The sequence below is a fragment of the Miniopterus schreibersii genome, assembly GCF_964146895.1.
Source record: "Miniopterus schreibersii genome assembly, chromosome: 14".
In the NCBI taxonomy this organism is placed as follows: domain Eukaryota; kingdom Metazoa; phylum Chordata; class Mammalia; order Chiroptera; family Miniopteridae; genus Miniopterus; species Miniopterus schreibersii.
The window spans coordinates 31,490,930-31,506,880 of NC_138114.1; the positions used below are offsets into that span (position 1 = coordinate 31,490,930).

Consider the following 15,951-nt stretch of genomic DNA (forward strand, 5'->3'; position numbering starts at 1 on the left):
CCCAAGCTAATACACAGGTTCAACACTCAAAGGAATATACATATACATATATACATATATACATACACATATGTATATATACATACACACATATATATATATTTCTTGGTATCTGGCCATGTGGCTCTCCTTGCTTGGTGGTCTCCTCTCTGCCTACCAAAACTTTAAATTTGGAGTACTGCAGGGTCATCTTCTTTCCTCGATCTACACCCTTTTCCTGGATCATCTCTCAACCTTGGTTCACCTTACACAACATTATATTTCCAGCTCCCAGAATATTGCCTAAGTGCACAGAAGGTGCTTTATATTAAGCTGAATCATTTAGAATTGATGGTGATGTTTGACCCACAAAAATGGCAGTTTCAAATGGTTCAACATAATGAATATTTACTGAATGAATGAATGAACGAACTGAAATTTTAAGTTGCTGCCACCAGGAAACCATAGGCGGTTACATTTGTGTGCAGTTAGTTTGCTCTTCCTGAGTTCACTTGATCACTCTCTATTCTAAATTGCCTCCAGAAGTACCACTGTAGTTTTCCAAATGATAATTTGCTTATAATTTTATGTATGTTGGGGTTAAAGGAGATAAAATATGTGATGTGAAATGAGTTACTTGACACATAACAGGTAATAAAAAGATTACCACATAGTATATCAATTATTTGTACCTTATTGAAAGCTCCAAAAGAAAAGGAAGTCTGTTCATTTTATCCCTCAAATTATGTAGTGCAGTACTTTGCTCATACAAAGTGCTCAATCATTTTGGGGGAAGTAACAGGATTTTTAAATGTATTATTATAAAGTAAAGTAATTATTATGTTCATTGCAAAAAAAATCAGAAACGAAACAGGAACATACTGAAGAAAATACTCATCTCTAATCCCAGCCCTCAGGAGTAAGCACTTTAAACATTGTCAGTGCACTTTCTTTGAATCTAGATATTTTCTATGTGCTCACAGACACATACATACAAAGCTGAACACATATGTGAAACAAATTTCAGAAACAAATTGCCCCCCCATTATGAAATCTTGCACAATAGCTCCCTCTACAGTGAAAATGTCTTTAAGTTGCAAAAAAAAAAAAAAAAAAAAAGGTAATATGGATATAGGGGAAGGCTCTCCGACTTAATAAACTTCATAAATATTCTCAGTGTGAGAAAATAAAAATGAAACATCTTCTGTCCTAGAAAATTTAGACCCAAATGAATATTTATGCACAATAATTTTTAACAAATTTATCCTAGAGCTACAGGCTCAGCAAGTTCAAGGTTGAGGAGTAGGTTGAGGATACCAGCTCTTAAATTTTTAAAAATTTAAAGCAAATGGTTTCTAGGCTCCAAGTGCAGTGAAACAGAATCTCTAGGGGCGTGTGCAGTACGGAAAATTCCATACTACGTGCAGCTCAGAGGTAGAAGGGAGAATGAAGGAAGCCAGACAAATTCAGCCTTTCACCTACCACGAACTACAATGCATGACACTCTGTAAAACAGACACTTGCTATTACTAACTGACATAGCTTTTAACTTTATACATTACTTCACTTCCATATAGATTTTGAAAAAGTCACAGATAGAGCTACATTCATTTCCTAATACTCAACAATAACTAGTTAGAGCAGCCTAATTATCTTCTGGTATTTTTATCTTAGTCTGGTCTTATGATTTCCCAAAATAGATGTATTATGGAAAGGAAGAGTTCATGGGCAAATGACACACTTTTCTCAATTCAGCTAATTATATTTCTGCTTTTGCTTAGGATAAGATTAATCTTCCTATTCTGCTAATAAACCATGTGATAGCAAAATGCCTTTAGTGTTTTTATGCTAGGAAAAGATGCCTTGACATTTTTAAGGATTGGGAAGCTATTTCAGATAAGCCATCATGTTCGTAAAGATTAACTTATTCATATAAAATGTTCAATAACCAGGAAACACTGAATAAAATAATTTCATAAATTATTTTTTGGTTATGGACATTTCTTTCTTTTAAGAAATAAAGTGCCTGTCTATATAAAGAAAAAAACTAAAATAACGGTAAACAAATACTTATTGGGTCCAGCCAAGTAAGCAGCATCGTTGGTTTTACAGATGTTGGTACCTTGTCTTTAACTATTTAACTGCTTATAATAAAACCTTGCAATGGAATAATAGCTTTGTTCCTGAGTCTCATAAATATTTTTCAGCTCCTTTCTCCTAAATTCCCTGCCTGATAATCAATCTTTTGAAGGAAGAAGAGGTCAGAAAAAGTGATAAATCTTTTTAATCTGAAAAGTTCACATCTACTGTAAAGAAAACCAGAGGCATAAAACCTTTTAATAAGGAAATCAATGGCAATATATTTAGGATGTTCTATTTTATAAAGACTTTTCTTTCATATCACTATGACTTTTTAATTTTTTTTTTTTTTCTGATTTTCCACAACTGAACTAATTACTTGTGGGATTATTTCACATCAACCTTCCCAGTTAGACCATGAGCCTCCTGAAAGCAGGGACGGATTTTCTCCCCCATGTTTATCACATAGTCTGCACTAAATAAAAATATACTTCCAGCCTACACTACTACTTGAAGTAAGGGGTATCTTAAATTTACTGCTCTCATTTTATTTATTCAAAAAAAATTTCAAACCTCTAGGGATGCCCCTTCATCTTATTTCAGGATTTGGTAATCAGAATGTATGTCATCTTGTCTACCACCTCTCAAGACTCTCTAGATTTAGATCACACCCTCAGATCTCTACCTTTCATGCCAGTGAGTCCCAATGTCAGGCTGCCCCCAAAGCAAGTTCCTACTGCCTTCATCAGTTTGCTTGGTTGAAGGATGGTGGCCATTATGTCCTTCTCAGAATGCTTGGGGATATGATTAAGTAAACACAGTGATAATAATTCCCTAATTATAGTCACTCATGTTGCTCCCACCCCTTAAGTAACTCTCTACCCATTGGAATGGGGTGGTGGTAGTATTGAGATGGTACAGGGCTTGGTGAGATGTTGGCTTGGAGTTCCTCTTTCAAACCTTAGGAACATAATCTTTTTTCTTTCACCTATCTTTCAGAATCTTCTTCCATAAAAGATCCCTTCAAGTGCAAAAGGAAAGCTATTTTGAGCATGAAAATTATTGTCCCACAATTGTCTTACTGGAAACCCTCAGTGAGCTCTTACTATGGGCATCTATCTGGTTCCCAGTCCAAGTAACTCCCTAAGGCTCTGTGCTCTTAACGCCAGTAGTCATTACTTAATGCAAATCCCAGCAAGTAATCAAAGATCCCCAACCTTTAAGATACCCACATCCATTTATCTCCAACCTCCCCTTCTTCTCATACTGGCAGCCTCATAGCCTTGAGGGTCCAGCTCAGAAGCTACAACAGTCCACATTCCATACACACAAATATAGCGCTGATCATTACAAACATCTCGTTTTTCACTTTAATTTGAAGATTAATATGTATTCAGGTATTTTATAGGTAGGACTCTCAGTTTTAGTTTGTCTATCTGATTCACCCTTAAGTCTACATTTAATCTAATTCTAGAGCTATTTCTCCCAGCTCCTTTGAGATAAAAGACACTAGATCTCAAGTCATTCGCTTGGTTCCATGATTAAATGACTCCAGAGTTAGCTTCCTTACTCCAGATTGGGTAGCTTCCTTGTACTGGATGGAGATATTGTCTTGGATATCAGTCATACTGAAAGCAAGGTACTTTACTCATGTCTTTCCTTATCTTCTGTTTGAGATGATTCCTATGTTTCCAAGTCATGGTATCTCCAAAACAATTCATGTTTCTTTTCAGTATTAAACTCCTTTTCCCAGAGTCATCCTCTGCAGCCTATAATTTTCCTTCCTGATGTCTTTAAATTCCTCTAGGAGGTGTTAGATGCCAAGTACACATCTTTCCATATCACTTCTCATTACCAATTTTAGAATGAAAGCATATTTTATTTTTCACATTATAGTCTTTTATTCTTTCAAGAGGAGGCATTCTCAAGTAGTCATAGGTACCTAGAACTGCTCTAGTGTTCCTACTAAGTGCTCATAATAAATTAATAATTCTTTTGGCAATTAATTTTATTTTCCCTTGAATTTATTTTTCCCCATCACCATTTATCCCCTAACACCCCCTCCCACCACCCACCTCTCCCCACTCCTGCAATTACCACACTGTTGTCTGTGTTCATGAGTTCTTTCATTTTTTTCTTTTTTGCTCAATCCCTCCATCCCCCCAAAACAACTCCCTGACCCCACAACAGAGATATCTGCCTGCTCTCTATCCATAAGAGTATCTCTATTTTGCTTGTTAGTTCGGTCTGTTCATTAAATTCCAAACATGAGTGAAAAAGATATGGTCAGCAGCAGAAGCAGGAGTTGATACTGGGGTTGAAGGTTCAAGGCAAGCTCCAGAATTTCTTGGCTCAGTGGCTGACATCAACTTCTGCAGCTTGTCCTTCAGCACTGTATTTCCTCCTCTTAGAAGATTAATTTTGAGGTCTTTCCTTTGCAGTTGATGTTGGTGAGCAGCAGATGCAGGAGGGTTGATGTCATCACCCAAAGAAGTTGATGCTGGGATTGATAGTACAAGGCCAGCTCCAGAATTTCTTGACTCAGTGGCTGGAGGGCTGGGACATTTTCCCACAGACTCCTATCCCTCATTGGTTGCCAATTGAGTGCTCTGGTATTAAAGGAACATATTCCTGTTTAAGAACACATATAGTTTGAAGAAGGAAATTGACTAAATAACTAAAAGGGACTTTGGGTAAGAGTAGAGTTTGGATGACATTTAAATGAAACAGTGTTTGGATAGACTCAAAGTAAATCAGTTGTCAGCATCAGGTCTGGGAAGGATCCAGGGTTGTTTTCTTGGAAACTGCATAAAGTTACAAAAGATGTGGACTGTTGTATCCAGAGGCCCCTTATCTTAAGCTCTTTACACGGTTGGAAATTGAGGCTAATTCTCTATGTCAAAGTGTCTTAGAATTTCCAGACAAGAGTGGGCTGTTCTATTCTTAATAATATAGTTTCAAACAACAAAGCTTCTGATAGTCTGTGGTTTTAGAGAAAAAGTTCCTCAGCAAGTAAGAAGATAGCAATTACTGAAAGGAGTTATGACTCTTCATAGCATGTTCTTGGAAGAAATAGTTTCCTATAAACTTTGCATCTGACTTTAGCCATGTTTATTATTCCAGTATGAGTGATGGAGCAGACTTTTACTTTCTAAGTCCCAGCTAATGCTTAGCTTAAAAGAGATAACCAGCCAAGAGAGTGGAAAAGAACTTCCCAGGCAGAAAAAAGCAAATGTGAAGGTTGTGAACTTGAAAAGATCTTGACACATTCAAGAACTTAAAAGCTAACAGAACAGTAATATAGACAGCAAACGATTTTGAAATGAGATGGGAGAGATAGGCAGGGGTCAGATTTTACAGAAAGCTGTTAGTCTTATTAAGGATTTTACATTTTATCAAAAGAGCAAAGAGAAGTTACTAAAGGGTTGTAATCAGAGGAATTTCCCAGACTTGATGTACTAAGATGGACAATGCATTGTTGGGGCAATAGTGAAAAATGGACTCATTGCAAAAGAAAATGGTGGTTTTTATTAGGGTGACACCAGTAAAGGACAGAAATGAACAGATTCAAGATTTTGGAATAAAAACATTTTAGAATTTGAAAATATACAATGGGGAAGAGAGAAGAGTTAGGGCAAAATTTCAGTTTCTGGCTTGAATATCCAAGTAGAGGGTGTGGTGTCATTAACTAAGGTGTGGGAGGCTGGAGGCAAGGCAGGATTGATGGGAAGGAGTAAGAGTTACAGCTTAAAGTTCTTAAATTTGTGCGACATTCAAAACAGGATGGTACGAGTTCACTAAATATATGGACCTGGGGGTTCAGAAGAGGGGTTTGAGTTTCTGATTTTGTCAGATATACGTTGGTCCCTTGTGCATGTAGACTGATTGGGCAAGGACAAATGACACTTCAAAGGGGCTGCTCTAATGTTTCCAAGATCAAACAGGTGCTCCTAATCCATACTATGGTAATCCCCTTCTGCTTTTCCTTCATGGTATATTATATCCTTCAAGACCCCAAGGCAATGCAATAATTTAATCAAAATATTTAGTTAAAAATATTAACTAGTTATATTTGTTCTACTCCACTGGTAGCTGTATAAAGTTGAGAGTACCCTAAATGTCCAATGCTTAAAGTTTGAAGCAACTTAAAATGTTCATTGCCTTATCCACACGTCATGATGTTTGCATGATGCATAAAAGTTATAAAAGTCTGTAGTAACTGGAAACATTAAGTTTTGACCAATCTGGAAAAGTTTTTAACAAGTTATTATTGCCAAATAAGCAAAGCAGGCCTGATGGACTGAAAAATGAATTAGAGAGAAAAATTATTTAATGGTAGAAAAAAAGTTTGACATATTCTTTTTGTTGTTTCTTTTATGCATATAATTACAACAGAAAAGCAAAAAGAATATAAAGGGTACCATAATTCTGCCTATCCACAGATAATAAAACTTAACATGCTGGTTCTGTTCTTTCCTAAACACATCCCTTTCTTTTCCTCTGAACACAACCATCTTTCATCTTAAACATCTTGTTACTCCCTGTTACTGGACCCTTAATGTTATTAGTTTTTAAGTTCCAAAGCCTGCAGGGGGGAAAGAAGGGTCAAGAAAGAGAACAGTAGGAAGAGGTAAAATGACTGAACTGAAACTTTCTATTTTATAATTTTGTCTTGGGTTAATTCTGAGGCCTAAAAACTACCAAGTAGCCACTCAGTAACTGTCAAATAAATAAATGAACATACATGTCAATAAGCAAAATCGGTTTAATACATGCCTATTTAATGTTTCATTTCTCAGAAGGTTGTTATTTGCAACTTGAGGATAAAAATTCAAAATAGTGTATTCAGCTCTTGATGTTGGATAATGTGGGCACATGTTTATCTCCTGCCTGTCACCTTTCCTTTCTGACAAGTTTCTACTCTGCTGTATCACAGTAAAACAACCACTCTAAGCTGATGAGCCCCTTATCACTTTATACTTTCCTCACCCCCTCTATGCTGTAACATTTAGTATGTTGTTTAATCCTAAGTACTCCAGTTATTGCTGGTGTCTAGAACAGATACCTTATCACTGGGATTTGATCTAAGAGAGCAGAAACTCCACTGCAGCCATCAGTCCAAATATTAAGAACCAAGAAAGACCTTTTTAAAAAAGAAATAACAGCTACCCCTCGTCTACATCCTAAATCATCAAATATTTTTCTCCACTCTCCTTTAAAATTTTGAATTTATAAAAAAATGTTTTATTGTGTTTCTATGTAAAACGGCGATGATAAATAAAAGTAGCCCAGTATTAAGCACCACTGCTTCTTGCTTCAAAGAATGTCCTGTAGATTTGCTATTATTTGCAAGATATATATGTAAAATATGCATTAAAATTCCAGTTTCATGAATAATAATTACAAAAACTTCAATAAATAAAATTTGTGCCAAATGTACAATGTAGCAATGTTCTTACAAAGAAGTTTTAATACAGAAGAGAACATTCTTTTTTTCCAGAAAATTAAAAAAATAGATTCTTCTTTTAAGAACATCTGAGGTTTATAAATGTTTGACTTTCAAATACCCAACAGAGAAATGTCTGTTCCTGTCTAGCTATCCTGAATAAAGGAATTGACTAACTCAATGTCTCTTTCTACCTTCCTTCTTTTCTCTCAGACTTTCGTTCTCTTACTGATAACAACTACCCTTAATCTATCACGGGAATATAAAAATAACTCCTCACTTTTCCATTCTCTTTCAGCACATGCACATTTATACCACCACTGCATGACCTTAAATATATTATTTAACCTCAAAGAGCCTGTTTTCTCATCTGTAAAAGGGGGTAATTGTACCTACATTAAAAGGTTGTAAGGGTTTTTGAAATAAAGTATATAAAGGTTTTCATACAATCCTTTGTATTTGGCAAATGCACTGTAAATGGTAGTATTATGTACATTACTATTTTTATCAATGTCCCCTTATTAATAAATTTTTGATTTTAGTAATTTGAGTATACCCTTTTTGCCTTAGTTAATATAGCTAAAGATTTGTTAATTCATTGATCTTTTCAAAGAACCAACTTTTGGTTGCATTGATTCTATTTTTTTCTATTTTCTATTTTTTTTTCTGCTCTAATCATTATTTCCTTCCTCTTTATGGCTTCAAACTCAACTGAATACAATATATTGAAGAATTAAATTTTCCTCAAATGCCTAAAATATAAAAATAAGTAAGTACTTCTGAGACTTGAGGCCAAGAGCAGCATATTAGTTAGATTTACTGTTTAAATCCCTATAAACAGCCCTCATATAATTCACAGTAGAATATTACTAAATCTTTATGAAGATGTTTGGAAAAGGCAAGAGGTCATGGGGGAGAATTACTCTACAGTGAATGTTAAGGCCTTCTTCTATTTTGTGAGACTTGTGCCAAACTGAAAGAGAACAATACCATGGGCCTCTTGGGTATCTGCAGGAAAAATGAAACGAAGACTCTCATTTCTAGATCATCATGTCATCATGAGACACGTCAGAATTTGGTCTGTTTCTGAAGAAAGCAAGCATGACAAGAACCATCTGTTATCCCATCAACATTGATTTCCCCCCCTTGAGAAAAGAACATGGATCTAATTGGCACCATTACTATAATGTGGGTTCCGCAAGTCTCCCCAAAGATGTAGCTTATAGGTCCTTATGACTGGCTTTCTAAAGATCTGCTCAGAAGAGCTTTCTCTCTGATTTTCATTTGCATCTCTTGCTTAGCTTTCACACTTCAACTTACCTGACCCAGGATTCCCTCCATCACCAGATATCTCACCTTACCCACCTATCCGGTGCTTCCTTTGCTTCATAAATCATGAATTTTCTGAGTTAGAGACCTATGATCATACTTAAGGAGATGGGATTTTCTGTTATTCTCAACAGATAACTTCAGCAAAAATCAGAAAAGCATGAAAAAACATCCTATGGGTTAAGGGTGGGGAGGTTAATGGGTACTTACTCCAATTGGGAGGCTTTCTACAGAAAATAATGAAACACTGGTTTAACAATAAAGACATTCACAGTATTACCTTAGATGAAAGGAAATCCATAATAGGTATACTCCAGGTTTAATTCATCAGCTCAATAGCCTCATCAAGGGCTTGTCTTTCCACTTTCTGCTGTGTCATCTCATTGCGTTGGCTTTGTTTTTAAGGTGTTTCCTTTCTGGTTGCAAGATGGCTGCAGCAGGTCTAGTCACTACATTCGGACATGCTAATGTCCAGGGCAGTTCCCTCTTCCTTGTGTCTATCTTCCTCTCACATTTTAAGAACGAAGTTTTTTTAAGATTATATTTAAAATTATTCACATCTCTGTGTTGTCAATCCCTTTCATCTTTTCAAATCATCAATAGTATCTATTAAAAATAAAATGTCTGTGTAAAATAATTTATTTTAGTAAAATTCATGGAATAGTTGCTGAGTGAGCTAGGGATTTTTAGGGTTGGGGTGGGGAGAAGGGTGTATAGACAATCGGAAGGTGAGAAGCTAGTGGGCTTAAGTCCATTAGTAACACTTTAGAACCAAGAGCAAAAGTTTTGAACTAGGACTCCTTGGCCTCGTAATTTTTTTCTTTTCTTTTTTCTTTTCTTTTCTTTTCTTTTTTTCTTTTCTTTTCTTTTTTTTTCTTTTCTTTCTCTTCTCTTCTCTTCTCTTTTCTTTTCTTTTTCCTTTCTTTTCCCTCCCCTCCCCTCCCCTCCCCTCCCCTCCCCTCCCCTCCCCTCCCCTCCCCTCCCCTCCCCTCCCCTCCCCTCCCCTCCCCTCCCCTCTCTTCTCTTCTTTTTTTAACCTCCTTACTTCTAAATGATCTGTATTCTATAACTTGCCTTGGCAAAACTTTCCTAATCTCATAATCCTGTTTAATCAACAACAACTACTGCACCACCTTCACAATATCCATTTTAAGCATTTCATTCACTGAATACAGTCTCCTTTCCTTCCAGCATATTTGCATATTTTACTGTACAAACTGCATATTCCTTTGACTCAACAGGATCTCCAATTCATTGACCCTATAAAGTCTTACCTGTCCATCACCCCATCATTTGTCTCTTTCTTACAACCAAAAAACTTCCCAACTGCCCAGTAAACTGACCCTAATATCTCAGTGGCCTGAACTGAGTCACATGCTCTTTCTAAACCAAAACTGATACGAAAAATATAGTTACCAGGATTCATTTAAAACAATCAGAATTTTTTTCCTGAGGTGGGGATAGAGAGATATTCCTCAGAGGTGAATGGAAAAGGGAAGAATAAGTGTTGGATGGTTGACCAATAGTAACTGCCATAGTATCATGTATAAAATTTATCTTTTTAGCCCTAGCAACAAGGGATAGTTTTTGAAGTAATTTTTAATTGTCAAGAATAGAGTAGGTATCAGGAAAAGAAACACAAAAATAGCTATGTTTTTATCAATCACATTCTAGAACTGGTTCTACTAAATGCTTGTTGGATGACTTTAAGGCATCTAACCTCTGTCTGTCTCGATTTCCACATCCACAACATGATATAAATATTGTTCTGTCTTGGGATAGCTGGAAAGATAATTGCACTACATAAATGCAAAGCAATATCATTTCCACATTTTAGCTACCAACACTGCCTGTTTGTTCTATTTTAATGCATTCATCCATTCATACATCTTTTCAACAAATAGTTGCTGACAATCTACTTAAGGTAAGATAGTGGATGAATATTTTGGAATCAAAAAGTTTTCATCATGGCTCCTGCATCTGAAGTATTAACCAAAGAATGACTTAGCAGCAACTGTTTTATCTCCTGGAGTACATAATCAGGAAGGCAGTGTTGAATGTAATATAAGAAAAGATAAAGTGGGGTAATGAGGAGTGTTGTCTGTGGAACCACAATGGTTGCTCCAACTGGAATGCGACCTGTCCTATTTATGAAAGTGCCTACAGCCCAGTGTTGTGAGTCCACAGGTGCCTACACTGCTTTTCTACCTTAGGTATTGTTTGGTTTTAATATTTACTGGTAAGTAACAAAGGCAAAGCAACGATATGGGTTTATGCTACAATAAATTAGGGAACAAAAACTGAAAGAAGACTGGCTTATGCATGGGCTAGTGAGACGACATGAAATTGGCATTAATGGACAGGAAAAAACAGCTTTCCTGATGAAGAACTAATAAAGAACGAACTTTTGTTCTGAAAGCTCTCCATTCTTTGGAATGGCAAGGAAACATTAATAAGTTTAAACTTAGCTAACCAGTTGTCTTAAGGATCCAGTACCTCAAAGAGATTTTTCAATTTTGGAATACCCACATTTCAGAAAAAAATAAGATGTTAAAACACAATTGCTTTTTCTATGCTTATTCTTTAAAAATACAGGGTAGAAGAGGAATTTTTACTAGGACTTAGAACCTATTATTTCTTTGTGATGGGATAACAATATATTTTGGATGGAGAATCTTCTGGAGGAAATTGTGTTTCGGAGCAACAATGCTGGCTTGTGTAGGAAATCATTATAAAACAGGATTAGAAAGTAAATAGCTACAGTTTACCCCTATTAAATTGAAATAGCAAAGCATAGAAAAATATTGGTAATTAAACGTACCATAATTTTGTATCTGGTTCTGTGGATTTAGAACCAACATTTGATGGAAAGGAAGAATTCCCAACATCAAAGTCCTAGGATATGTCATGCCACCAGAAGAGAAGTTTTGGCACTACAAAGTAACTCCCTTAGCAGAGCATAATAGAGAAGGCAGCACAGCAGGCTGCCTCCATTGCTGTTGTGTGGTTCAGTGAAGTTCTACTCACAAGTTAAAACACAGTTTAAAAACTCAGCTTAGCTTTAACATGGCGGGGAACAGTGTAGCGGTTAGCTGTCCATGATGCTGTGGTTCCTTTTGAGCAAATGGATCTTGTAGTCTGCAGAGCTGTGATCTATGCAGCCTCCACATTCAAGCAAGGTTGAAGGGACTGCTGTGGAAACATGGATCCCTCCAGCCCTGTCCATGCACATGAACCACTTTTCTGTTGGCTTCTTCTACTGCAATAATAAAAAGTATTAAATCGATAACTGGTAAAGGAAAGATGAAACTTAGGGCAGTAAAGAGTTAAAACTTTCTTGGCGTAGGCACACAGTTACTTAATGTAGTTGTGAGATAACAGATATCTATGAAAAACTGGCCATTTGTCAGTTTGCCTGATTAAAAGAGAGGTGATAATAAACAGTCTAATGCTGCTTAACAGTAACTGATACTAATTTGGGGCTAGGAACTATATAGTCTATATGTAAACTGTCTAATTTAATCCTCTCAACAATCCCATAACAAAGGTGTTATCCCCATTCTACAGAAGAAAACAAATTGAGGCAAAAAGTTTAACTTGCTCAAGATCTCACAGATACTAAGTGATGAAGCTGGAATTCAGATACCAGAAAGCCTAACTGCAGAAACGAAGTTCTTAATATTTTCTGTGTTTACATAGACAGCCTACCCTTTTCCCCACAGAATTTAGCTTTGTCCTTTGTTTCTTCACCAAAAAACCTTCTTTTTAAGTAACTTCTTTAAAAGTACAGTAGGTGGCTGTAACTTAAAATACTTTATATGACATCATGCAATCTTAAGATGAAATGACTATTTAGAAGTCCTATGAATAATCTGGTAAAAAAAACACACAACATCTACCCTATTCTTTAATGTAATGAGTTGAATAAAAAAGAATTCTACTTGAGACAAATTAAAACATATTAACGACAAGAGTTCAACTTTTCCTTTTCCACTCTGAAAGACACAACAGATTCAAGTCCTACATTCTCAGATCCTCAGAACTGACCATCCAACTTTTCGCTTGTTTCCTATACCTCTCAAATCCTTTCCCATTACTTTCCCAGTTCTCTCACTTGCAAATATAAGCCACTTTCAAATTCTATAAGATTTAACTCTCATTCCCCCATCTCTTCAGACAATTTTTGCCTACTGTGTCACTGAGGAAACTGAGGCTACCAGGCTTGAAATCCAGGAATTCTCTCCTGCTAGACTAACAAATTTACCCACATATGCATCTTTCCAATCTCCCCTCAGAAGATAAGGTCTCCTCTCCTGGTTCAAATCAAATACTCTGTCCGTGCTCTTGGTTCCATCCCCTCCCACCTATTTAAGGAACTTGAATCATTAATTTTCCATCATATCTTTTGAACTGTTGTAGAGTTGCCAAATACATTGCTACCATGCCCAGACCTTCTTATGAGGGAAGGCAATCCACCCATTGTCTTTGCAAAGGGGCAGCCATGTTTTATACCATGTAAATTCCTGAGTACTAACTGATTGGACAATGTGGGCACCTGTTTCAAAGGGCAGCCAATTTACAGGCTGGCGAAAGAATTAAGACATGGTCCTGGCATGAAATGATAAGCAGGGTCTGTCACCTTCTTAAAACTTTTCAAAAGTGCTCACTGCTTTAAGCATGAGACCCATCTTTAAGTGAGATGAGTAAATTTTTATTAGAAAAGTTTTGAAATGATCTTTAATACATGTCTTGCCTGTGAATGTCATTCACTTTAATGTGGAAGTTTATACTGTATAGTTGCTAGAGTGCTAAGCATGTTAATATAGGAATAATAATGTTGAACATTATTGATAACAATGCCACTCATAGCAGCCTATTATATGGGTTTTAAATGCATCATCTTGATTCCATTATAATTAACTAGCTGTTAATAACAGGAAAGGAGCAAAGGGAAGGCCAGACATCATAGGCATGTCATTCGGGCAGCTTCACCAGGAAGCTACAATTTTACATTCCACAGGGGTCCAACAAAGGGGCAGTAGAGGGATGCCCAGTAAAGCTGGAGTGACATAGGCAAGGTACTTACTGTCAGTCACACCTGAGGACAAAGGTCATTGGCCAGAATGGGCATGGCCACTGCAAGGGCGCAAAATTTGGGATATTTAATTCCCTAAACAAAGGAATTTGCTCTCTTGGGCTCTTGGCTCTCTTACTGCCTTTGGGACTCGTGAGACTCTGGGTTTGTGGGGCTCCTGCCCACATGGCTCACAGCCATAGGGACCCCACACACAATGGATTCATGGACTGCAACCAGCCTGATGCTGACCTGGACCCATCTCCAACATGGAAAGGAAACTCTGGACACTGGCTCTGCTTCTAGCTCTACTGAAACCCCAGCTACACTTTTATGACTGGACTAAGAGAAATGGGACTTTGGAAACACAGAAACTTAATTCCACAAAAATAGAGCTTTCTACCACATCTCATCCTCCTGTGGGGGCCTCCAGAAGTGTTTATTCCAGCAGTACCCCAAGAACCCCCATGCCCACTAGCAACAGAGAAAGACCACCCACGTTTTTCTCTGATAACAATCTGATTCTCACAATAATCCTGCAATGTAGGTTCCAATATCCCTAATTTTCAGATAAAGAAACTAAGGCTAGGACTTGGGTAATTTTCTAAGGTCACTCAGTTTAACCTGTAGCTGAGCTTGGAGTCTGGATCAAAAGCTTATGTAGTCTTTGTCTTCTTTATATGATATCTTTTTCCTAACCAAAAACATGAAGACATTGCTTAATTTTATCATTTGTCATCTTGGCTTGACATCAAAATGACTGGAGTTAGTTTACATAAGTATACAAACAGCATAAAATTAACAGATGAGTGATGAAAGGGGAAGAAAACCAAGCCAGGGGCAAATTTAGGGTATAAAAATGACACCATAGGTTTTGTAAGTAGACGGGGTCTGTAAAGACCGCTTCACTAGGAAGCAGTGATGCCTTTAGGAAGACTTGGTAGCTTCTTCATTGGTTAACATTTAGATGTACACCTCTCTGGATCAGAGAGGCAGGTAAGGAGAAAAAGACTAAGGATGGAGATGACTTACCAAGAGCAATTTAATAGTGTTTTTGAAGGAAAAGCTACGCTGACAAAGACGTGATCCAAGCTTCTTTAAATTTGGATCACCCTATGATTTCCTTAATACTTACATTATTTTCCCAACTACCTATAACCTGGAGAAACCACGATATCGTTCAGAGTTATGATCGGGGGCGGGGGTTATTCTGAGCAATAGCCTACAAGAAACCTAGCTGCTGATCTGAGTATGTAATTACATGGGTGTGGAGTTTGGGCTTGGAGTGAGCGTAGCAGATTAACTCATACTTAATAACGGAGTAAGTCTGCCGGGCCATGACTCAACGCGCCCAAGTTACCAGGATTGCTCTGCCTCCCTCTCGAAGCCTTCGGTTTCAACCAACACAGTCCTCCCGGGGTGCGGTCTCACTGCGGTCGGCCTTCCCAGCCCGGGTCAGGAGACCACCCAAAGGCTCAGGCATCACACTTCCTGGGAAACAGCCTCTTTCCAGGTTCTCCTCGGCCTTCTTGAATACTGTTTATTTTCTAAGCCAGTGGGCGACCCCCGCGGGCGGCAGGGGCTCGCTGCGGCGGGGCCCGGCGTCCGCGTTCTCGGGTTGGCGGCTTTGATGCGCACGGTTCAGAGACTGTATTTTGAAAAACAGAGTCGAACAGTAAGGATGGTGATAACAAGAGTTAGCTGTTAAAAGGTGTCCTGTTTTGACCACCTTGAAGGCTAAGGCTTAGTCCGGGCTTATGCGCACCTCAGATCATTTTCAAAAGCGGGGGAGTCGTTGCGTCAGGCCCTGAGGCACCTGCTCCGAGGACGCTCGCCCACGCTCCGGGCCAGCCGACGCCGGCTCCACCTCAACCACAGGCCTCCGAAGCTCCTCGGGGTTTCCTGCCGGCTTCGTCTTTGCTACAGGCCTCCGCGGCTCCTCGCAGCATCCCGCCGGCGCCCACGGCCCGCCGCCCGCCGCAGCGGCCTCCTTCCAGGCGATCCCCGGGCCCAGACCGGAAGCGACCCCCGGGCCCGCCTCCGC

The 15,951-nt window shown here is 38.1% G+C and overlaps 1 long non-coding RNA gene across 2 annotated transcripts; it reads right to left on the reverse strand.

The window, feature by feature from the left end:
- Positions 1-2,416: 2,416 nt before the first annotated feature.
- On the reverse strand, positions 2,417-15,943 carry LOC308566804. Of its 2 annotated transcripts, XR_014000233.1 has the most exons (5): positions 15,673-15,943; positions 15,218-15,555; positions 11,655-12,092; positions 8,495-9,439; positions 2,417-4,667 (listed from the first exon to the last, which is right to left on the reverse strand). It is a non-coding gene; the product is annotated as an uncharacterized lncRNA (long non-coding RNA). The 2 variants fall into 2 exon arrangements; XR_014000234.1 differs by lacking the exon at positions 2,417-4,667 and having other exon boundaries at positions 4,872-9,439.
- Between the last annotated feature and the right edge of the window lie 8 nt (positions 15,944-15,951).